Genomic DNA, 10,000 nt, shown 5'->3' with positions numbered 1-10,000 from the left:
TTTTACGTCCCTGATCTTGCTTAAACAAACAGGCCGCCGGTTTAAAGGGAATCAGAGATGCAAACAGGTTAGGAGGAAACAAGGTGAGAACATTGTGTGGATCGGGGAGTTTCTTTTAAAGATATTTGCTTTACATGCGCATTAGTAGTTACTTTAAGGTATTTTTTTATTGCCTTCCAGTCCAAAACTGTAATTTTTCACCAAAAAAAAACAAAAAATTTGAACATCTTGTTGCAAGATAGAATATATTTGGTCAAGATCTCGTGTTATAAAAATGAAGTGCTATGTAGGCTATTTAAGACAATATTGACTGATTAGACGGCAATGATGACCTAAAATACTAAATGTTTGCCCTCTCTCTCTCTCTTCAGCGTTCACACATCTCTGACCTCAAATACGTCAAATATTACCCTGTTTAGACAGCTTTTCAAGTAAAATACTATACAAAACTTCCTGAAACAAACTTTATTTACCCTTGTATTAGGGCTGTGCAATTAACCGAAAAATTTCGGCCTCCAACGATTATGAAAATACAATAATCGAGATACAATGATTATTGCACCCCGTTCGGCTTCCTTCCAGCGGCGTGCTTTCGCTCCTCAATAAAAGCCCAGTTTCACGTGCAAATCAGTAAAGTCATGTAACGTGACTTTTGCAAAATGGGATGTGCTAGATTTATTGAAGTGTATTAGAGTTAGATGTTTTTAAAAGCGCTAAAGAGAACTTGTGCTATTCCTCGGGAGGATTTCTGTGATGCGCTCAGAGACGGGGCACAACACGGATTATAAAGTCATCTTTTAGCTCAAGGTGTGCGCCTAAACGGTCAAATACATGCAAAAATACTGCGCTTAGTGATTATTCACGTAAACCTTCGTCGGTCAAGTAATAAATGAACATAAACAGTTGAGAATGAAAATACATGCGTAACAGTGCGGCTCTTAAAGTGACAGCAGCCTAATATTCCTGCTGACTGAGTGCTTTATATTAATCAAACAACAAATGACTCCCTGCTCTTGACTAAAGGACTTCTGTAGCTTTAATAAGAAACAAAGAAAGATTCATTCTTACTCAGACTATGCTGTTTTATTTTTCATTTCTGTTAACTGAATACTTGAATAAAAAAACCTTAAAGCATAGTTTGTTTCATTTGTATTTTTTTATTCTATTGCATTTGTCCTTTGCTTTTTTTATTACTGACAGTTTTATTATTTTCAATCATTGAGGACTTTTTTGTTTGTTTGTTTGATTAATAGGTACCTAGTATTCTTCTGTGGTATTGAGAATTGTGACATTTTCACCGGTGTCTAAAATGTAGATGTCATAGCAACCTTATTTACAGAAAATATATATTTAATATCTTAAAATAAATCACTCATATAAAGTGTTGGTCATATGGCCCACTCATAAACATGTTAAATAATCGTGATTATGATTTTTGCCCCATAAAAACACTTTTTCTCGTTGTATCTAAGCAAATCTCATCTGTGACCTATTTTGATCTCAGAAAGTGAGTTGTCACTGAAGAGTGAGGAGTTTGCATCTATGGAATCAGCGTTTGGGTCCCAGGAGGCCAGCTGTGGAACTCATTACACCCCCGACCCCCCAGGAGGTCAGCAGCCCGGATTACGCCGAGACCTTTATCAGACCTGCCGGCCGTTACATTAACGTACGCTCGCTCCTATTTATTTACCTTCATCGGCGGCGCGCTGCTCAGAGTTAATGAAACGTGCCCTATGAACCCGGAGAACGGCGCGCTATCACAACAAACACAAACCACAGACTCACAGAGACACCAGAGCATCAGAGAAGAAACAGTTCAGGACAGGTTTCACAGCGCTTCATTAATGCTGAACCTCCAGCAGAACAAATGTGGACTTCATTCATACAGCGACAAAATCACTACATCAATGCGAGTCCATAATCCATAATAACTCTTCCTCCAGTGAAAAAGTGCATCTGCTGTTGTCTCTCACATCAAAATCCAGCCACATATTTGTTTAGAGCTGCTTTGTCTTGTAAACGCTGCTTGATCTGCAGATTTCTCTCCTGATTCAGACCAGAACACTTTAGTTATTATGGATTATGGACTATTATATTTTAGTTAAAAACTTCTTAATGCTGGATTTGTTTCAGCTTTTGTCTTCTCCAGATGTTAACTGATGGACTGGAGTGGTGTGGATTATTGTGATGTTTTTATCAGCTGTTTGGACTCTCATTCTGACGGCACCCATTCACTGCAGAGCATCCATTGCTGAGACACTGATGCAGAGACACATTTATACAAACCTGTTTGATTGTTATTATCCTCTCTGTGGAGCTGCTTTGAATTAATTTGTATTGTATGAAGTGCTATAGAAATAAAGTTGACTGGACAGATTCAGTCTCAGCATGCTGAGTTCTGTTGGTTTCCAGTAGCAGAAATGATTGAATGATCACAGACTGACAGCCGCTGGATGATAAAGATAAAGCTCTGATCCGCTCCGAACCCTCTCAGACAGAGACAGAAATAGACAGAGCGATAGATGAACAGCGATGTGACCTGAGCGCCTGAAGGTGTGAAAGTGTTTTGTGAGTTTATGAGGTTTCCTGGTGTTTGACGGCTCATTTGTGTTACATGATCAGCAGAGTATCATTGAGGAGTTTCCTCCCCCTTCACACACACACACACACACACACCCCCCCACTGCCCTATGAAAACACACTCACTGTTGGACGTAACACCACTGGGAATGTCACTGGAATCCTCTAAAGCTTCTCTGGCTACAATCACCTCATTAGCCTGAGCGTCACCTTCTTAAAAGGTCACTAATGAAGAAATGAGAGCCCCCGTTTGATTTGTTTGCCCGTCTGAACCCACTGAGAGGGAGACACTGTTTCTCCACAGAAACCTTCAAACTTCCTTCACAGCAGGATCTCACACACACACACACACACACACACACGTTAATGCGCTCCTGGTTCTGACAGGAACTAATGTGCGTTGTGTTTCCTCTTCCTCTTTCCCGATGAGCCGACGATGGTCAGGAACTCATCGTACGCTATGACTTCCTGTGGAACAGCTTATCTGTGGAGCACAGGCGCATTAGGATGCCTCGTTGGGAGAAAACATCAGTGCTAAACAGCCAATAGAAACACTCAGTGGACAATAACCAAATAAGACCCTATACAGTGATCCGTGAGGAAGAGTTGATCTTTCACCTGGATCGGAGTCTCAGGTCTGGACATCAGAGCAGCGGTTAATAACGTCTGAGAGATGCTGATGTGGTCTGGGTTTAAATATAGATGCAGCAGAAACAGAGCCGAATCCAGCTGATATCAGCCCGTGTGAAAACAACAATCTGCACAAATTATCGGAGAAATGCCCTTATCTCTTGGCTGTAAACAAGGGAGCTGGGAAAACAACGGATGTTTGGGGCCTCGGAGGTGACTGGCTTTTGTAAGAAACGCAGAAAGTCAGTTTTGGATGGATGGACTGGGTTACGCTCTCAAATAACCCAGATGAGAAACATTATTCTGACATCTACAAATCACAGACGTTTGTCTGCCGCTCTGATTGAGTCTAGTAGAGAGATGTTCAGCTCTGTTATGTTACCATCATTATATGAACTTTCAGGAGTGATTTTGCTCGTGGAACGTGGTTGTTACTCCTTTCAGTTGTCTGGTTTAGTCTGGTTCCTCACAAGATTTGTCTTTTCTCCATTTCTGTCACCTGATGGAGTTTGGGTCCCTTTGGCTTGGGTTTAAAATGCTTAATATTCAGTAATATTATCAATATGACTGCACTGACACCATCATACGAGAACAAAACTTTACAGCTGTGTTATAGCTGAATCGAGTTTGTCTCATATTTATGAAGTTTGCATCACTGATTCTGATATTTTCCTGTTTGTCACTGTGAAGCGGTGTTGTATAAAGTGCTATAGAAATAAATATGGCTTGAATTCAATACAATACAATATTTATTTATTTATATAGCACATTTTAAAACAACCGAAGTCGACCAAAGTACTGCACAGAGTATGCAAAACAAAACAGATCAACAAGATTATAAACAATAAAACAGACCGTAAAATGGGTGAGGTTCACCAAAACAGAAAATCATTGCACAGCAAGTCAAGAAATACTGAATGCCAAGGGGAAAAGGTTTAAGAGTAGACTTAAAAATAATTCATACTTCAGTTTCATACATTTTTACTGTATCCTGTAGATGATGTCACAACCATCGTCGAGAGTAAAGTCGGCTAAGATGAAAATCAGCTGACCAATCAGAAACGACCAGAGCTCTGAGTGACCAATCAAAAGAGTGATGTCAGATGAAATTACTTCTGACCGAATCACACTCATGACTAGGGTTGTAACGATATACTGGTATGACAGTCTATCGCGGCTTGAACGTACACGGTTATCATACCGTAAACATTTGCATATCTACAGTTTTTAAAAAAAATTATGAAAAAAATATATATAATAATCTCACTATATGCAATTTATTTTTCGGCTGCTTCACTCTGCTGAAATGACAGTATAACGTTACCGAGGATGTCACTTAAACCGCGCAATCTGATGGATGGATAAATCAAAAGTAGATATGAGTGGCGCCGTTATATCTACTACATACTGAAGTATGCATGCATGACACTAACGGTGTTCTCAGCGTCTACAGAAACATGAACATCAGCAGAGCTGCTCTGAGAGAAAAACAGCTTTATTTGAGAAAAACCATCAAATACACTAAACTCAAAGATCTGCTACAACCCGTCAAAATAAAAGTCCTGACAGAAATAAATTAGCATTGTACAATGTACTTAAAAGTTATGACAACAATAATAATATAACATTATATAATATAACATTATATAATATCATGTTTGTCCATGTTTTAACTTAGAATACCTGAATGAATGAATGATGCATTTATATAGCTCTTTATTGTGTATTGCTGTACACCCAAAGCGCTTTACAATCATGTGGGGGGTCTCTCCTCAACCACCACCAGTGTGCAGCATCCACTTGGATGATACGACGGCAGCCACAGCACAACGGCGCCAGTGCGCTCACCACACACCAGCTACAGGTGGAGAGGAGAGAGAGAGAGCCAATCAAGTGTATGGGGATTACTAGGAGGCCATGATAGACAAGGGCCAGTAGAGGGAATTTGGCCAGGACACCGGGGTTACACCCCTACTCTTTACGAGAAGTGCCATGGGATTTTTAATGACCACAGAGAGTCAGGACCTCGGTTTAACGTCTCATCCGAAAGACGGTGCTTTTTACAGTATAGTGTCCCCGTCACTATACCGGGGTGTTAGGACCCACACAGACCACAGGGTGAGCACCCCCTGCTGGCCTCACTAACACCTCTTCCAACAGCAACCTAGTTTTCACCGGAGGTCTCCCATCCAGGTACTGACCAGCTCAACCCTGCTTAGCTTCAGTGGACGACCGGTCTTGGGCTGCAGGATGATATGGCTGTGGCCATATCTCTGTTGTGCAGCACTTTGCCAAAATAAGTGTTGTTAAATTTTTATTTGATAACATTTTAAAACATTAAAATGTTAAAGTGTGATAAAGATATACATAAGGCTTATGGCTTTATTTTGTAATTGTTTTTTTTCCTCAGAAGGAAAACTTTCATTAAAATGCTATCAAGTTTACAATAAAGGATTTGTTCACTCAAATAACTTGTTCTTATTCTTTTAAGAGTCATTGTTACTGATAAGAAATATTGTTTAATATACCGTGATATTTTCTGAGACGATTATCATACCGTGAAAATCTCTTACCGTTACAACCCTACTCATGACGCGGCAGTTCAGTTCTAGTTTCATCTTTAAGCACAAGCTCGGTTCTCCTGCATTCTAGAGAAGATCTGTCCTTTCTGAACACGTTCAATGACATCAAGCTCTTCTCCCATACGCCACACACTCACAGCGTTATACAAGACCAGCATCAGAGCGTTCATCGGCAAAGGTTGCATTAACCATGAAAGACAGACATGAGCTTGAAGAGCCGCTGATCTGCATCTGATGCGGCTTAAGTCATCACAGAGGAAGTGACATCATGACTGGTTATTAAAGCCAGAACGCCATAAAAGCAGAGTGCCGCTGCGAGACGAGCATGCAAACAACACTCAAATAAATCCTCAAACACACTCAACCAAAACAAACAAACAGAGGCGGCTCAAGCTGTCGTCCCAGCATGCCAATCTGTCACGCTCCTGTTTACATCCGGCGCCCGTCCCAAATCTCTGGACTAGCGGCACAGACGAGGCGGCCAAAGAGGCACGAGATCGACATCACCGATGACATCAGCTGACTCACACACACGGTCACGCGACCTCACCGCATCACAAACACACAACAGACATACAAAATATGCATACAGATTAATAATAAAAAATCAATTATGACATTTAATATGCTTGAATTTTTAGGGCCAACATTCGCTTAAATTAAACTCAGTCCGACTCAATCAGTATCTGAAACGACTGAATGATTGTAATATCTGAATGAACCGTTTACTCTTCCTCATGTTGTGTGATGTGCTTTCTTCTGTAAAAGAAGATATTCTGAAGACACTGGAGTTCAAACAACACTGCACCACACTGACTTTCATTACATGGACAAAAAAACAAAACGCAGGCATTTCTCAAAATATCTTCTTTTACAGAAAAAGAAAGTCAAACAGTTTGACATTAGGAGAGTAAATGATGACGGAGTCACCTGAATGATCCTGATAAACTAACTAACAGCGGCTAACCATTACAGGACTAGTTAGTAGTGGGATATTCAGTTCTCACCATGGCTGGATCATCATTGCTAAAGGCTTGTAATTACTGCTGTGATGTAATAATTATGTAGAGTCATTAAAGGCCATGTGACTGATAATTCATTCAATGATTTTAGTGGTTAATAAACCACTAAAGAAAATGTGTGTGTCAGTGTGTGTGTGTGTATTAGGGATCTTCATGCCTGAGGCTGATGCAATATGCATGTCGATGCATAGCTAACGATACGATGCATTAAAGATACACATGAAGCAGCTGCCGATGCGATGCGATTCACCCGTATTACGATGCAGTGTGATCTGATCTTGATTCGATTCAACACAATGTGCCCTCTGGGGCCCGCTGTATCGCCGGCGATACCAGCTCGGTTTTTTTAAGATCAGTGCAAATGATTTTGGTCACACAAATAAGTGTTATACATCAATCGAAACTGTTAAGTGTCTATTTTTTTGTGTACACTCACGCTTACAACAAAACTTTGTGGTTTTGGGGGAAAAAAGAAAACCAACAGGGTGCGCTCTCTGTCTTCTCCGTCTCCGCGATCTGTTTAGAGTAACGCGTCACTAACATGAAGTGTAACTCAGCAAATACTCAACACAGAAACATGAGAGCTATCTCCATAGAAAGCCTGAAGTGTCTACTTTCAAATGAAGTCATATCAAAAACGTTCTGTGATGAAGTAATCCGTATGAAACCGACACCATGTTCAGTCTGTCCAGTCTAACTCATTATTTCTAATGAGATCCCGCCCCCTCGTGTTCACATGTAAATAACCACGTGACGCGCGCGCGCTTGGAGACGCCCAACAAACACACAGTCACGAGACTCTGTTCATCTCTGCTACTGCTCGTTTCTGGAAGAAGACGCGCTGAGTAAAGGCTGGATTTACCTCAGAATAAGAGGAGAGTTCATCCAGAAGACATCGATCGATCTGATGAGTAAAGCTTGTTTTTTGCATTAGTTAGCGTGTTATTGTGCCAAACCTGAACGCGTTTAGTTGGGTTTTTCCCAAACGACAACATGATGAATGCTACCATCTAAGAATGTTTAATGTTCACAAATAGATTTAATATCGTGCTAAACAATAATAAATAGTTTCTCAGATATGAAATATTTTTTATAGTATAAAGTACATCCTTTTGTGGTTCACAGCATACATGAGTCTATGCTGCAGAATCATAGTTGTGTTTTTCCCAAACTGTAACTCCAGACTACAGTGTTTGATTATGATGGACAATTCATTGTATTTAAATTTCTTACGGCACGAGTATGTTTTCATGCTCTATATAGAACAATAAAAGTAATATGAGAGTATATTGTAACATGATGAATGCTACGAGTCTAAGTATGTTTACAACATGTTTATTATTAATAGTCTTCTCTGTTCAAAAATAGATTTAAATAACGTGCTAAACAATAATAAATAGTTTCTCAGATATAAAAGGTCCATAAAACCTATATATATATATATGCTCCTGATGTTAACATGCTCACAAATGTTTTAGGTTGTTTGTATTTTATTGAATCAGGTGCCTGCACCACAGATGAATCCTGATGACTTTCTTCAAGATGTTTTCCTCTGAGAGCGCCGTACCAACATCAGATGGTCAACTACACTGATATTCTATGGTAAAACAAGATCCTTGACTACTGACTATGTTTTTTTCTTCTTGAATCCATGGAAATAAGTAAATGTTGTTGAACAGAATCTGTTGCAGGAACGAGTCAAAGTCTGTTCACATCTCTGTGGTTAGATCAGTGCACAATAATGTGTCTTTGACCTTCATTATGTATGCTTTGATTATACTGTGTTGTAAATACAATACAAATAATTTAAAAACCTCACACTCCTCACACTCTCTGTGTTACCTGCCTCAGTCACAGTCACACTGATGGGCCATTAGCAGCTTTAGGGGAGGGCCCGTTGTCTCTCAGGTGAGAATCCCTTAATATTCAAGCCCATTACCACCCGCTCGCATATACGCTTTCTATCACAAAACATGTCTTTAAAAATTTAAATCAATATATTGTTTTCTGTGAATGAGTAAGCTGAATGATTTTCACATAATTGTGAAGTAAATATTCTAGCCTAGAAGATGGATTACACAAAAGTCTTATTCAGGACGATTTAGTGTGGCTTTTATGCCTCATTTCAGCTACATTTTTTTCCCCAAAACTTCCCCAAAACCACGCATAATATTTTTTTTTCTAAATAATGCAAACATGTACATCCACCGTGGTCACATATTATTGTAGCACAGTTTGTGCTGAGTACAAAAAAATTACATGTTGGTCAATAGTATGTTATAAGTAGCTGAAATAAGCACAAATATCAGGGCATGTCAACACATCTCAAGGGCCCCAAAATCACCTCAGACCCCAGAGGGATAATGCAATATGATGCAATGGAACAACATGATGCTATGCAATTCAATACAGTACAGACAGTTCGCTTTTATTTCTTTGGTTCAGACAGACAGCTATGTTAATCTATATTCTATGTTCTCCGTGGTGTTGTGATACGTCATATTCACACAGCAGCGGTGATGAGAGAACGCGCTAGAGAAACAGCTTAGAGAGGAGAAAGCAATATAATATAAAATATTATTGATCACTTTCCAAATAATAAAAGTACAGCGCATCTACTAATAATTATATATAAATAAATCAGTTTTTACAAATGCAAATATATTAGAAATGATGCATAGTGGTACAAATACGCACTTGTATCTGATGCACACTTTTTTAAATTGATACATCGTATCGTTAACTTTTATGCCGATGCTCCGATGCAAATTGGTGAATCTTACCATCCTTAGTGTGTATGTGTAACTGTGTGTGTGTGTGTGTGTGTGTGTGTGAGACTGTGTGCGTGTGTTCATGTGTGTGTGTGTGTGTGTGTATGTGTAACTGTGTGTGTGTGTGTGTGTGTGTGTGTGGGGTTGGGTTAGGTGAGATGGGGGTTCCCCTGCAGCTCATAAATCAGAGCAGTGGCTAAATTTCACGCCTCTCTTTGGCCCAGCAGGCCTGTTTATTCTGCCGTAAGTGGCCAAACACACACACACACACACTTACTTCACACTCAAACAGCTTCACACAGCTTTCACTATCAACACTACACTATAATGTAATGATCATAAAACTCTCCTAAAACACACAAATCGCACACACTAATCACAGCACACACAAACACATTCCTCTTATGAAGAATTG

General features: G+C 39.7%; 1 protein-coding gene across 1 annotated transcript in view; it reads right to left on the bottom strand.

The window, feature by feature from the left end:
* The window catches only part of LOC306882558 (kelch domain-containing protein 3-like), a 41,150-nt gene that overhangs the window by 6,704 nt on the left and 24,446 nt on the right, over nucleotides 1–10,000 (bottom strand). The window lies entirely within an intron of this gene.

This window comes from Barbus barbus (assembly GCF_936440315.1).
Source record: "Barbus barbus genome assembly, chromosome: 16".
In the NCBI taxonomy this organism is placed as follows: Eukaryota; Metazoa; Chordata; class Actinopteri; order Cypriniformes; family Cyprinidae; genus Barbus; species Barbus barbus.
The sequence above is the reverse complement of the archived record's forward strand: the minus strand, read 5'-3'. Positions and strand labels throughout refer to the sequence as shown.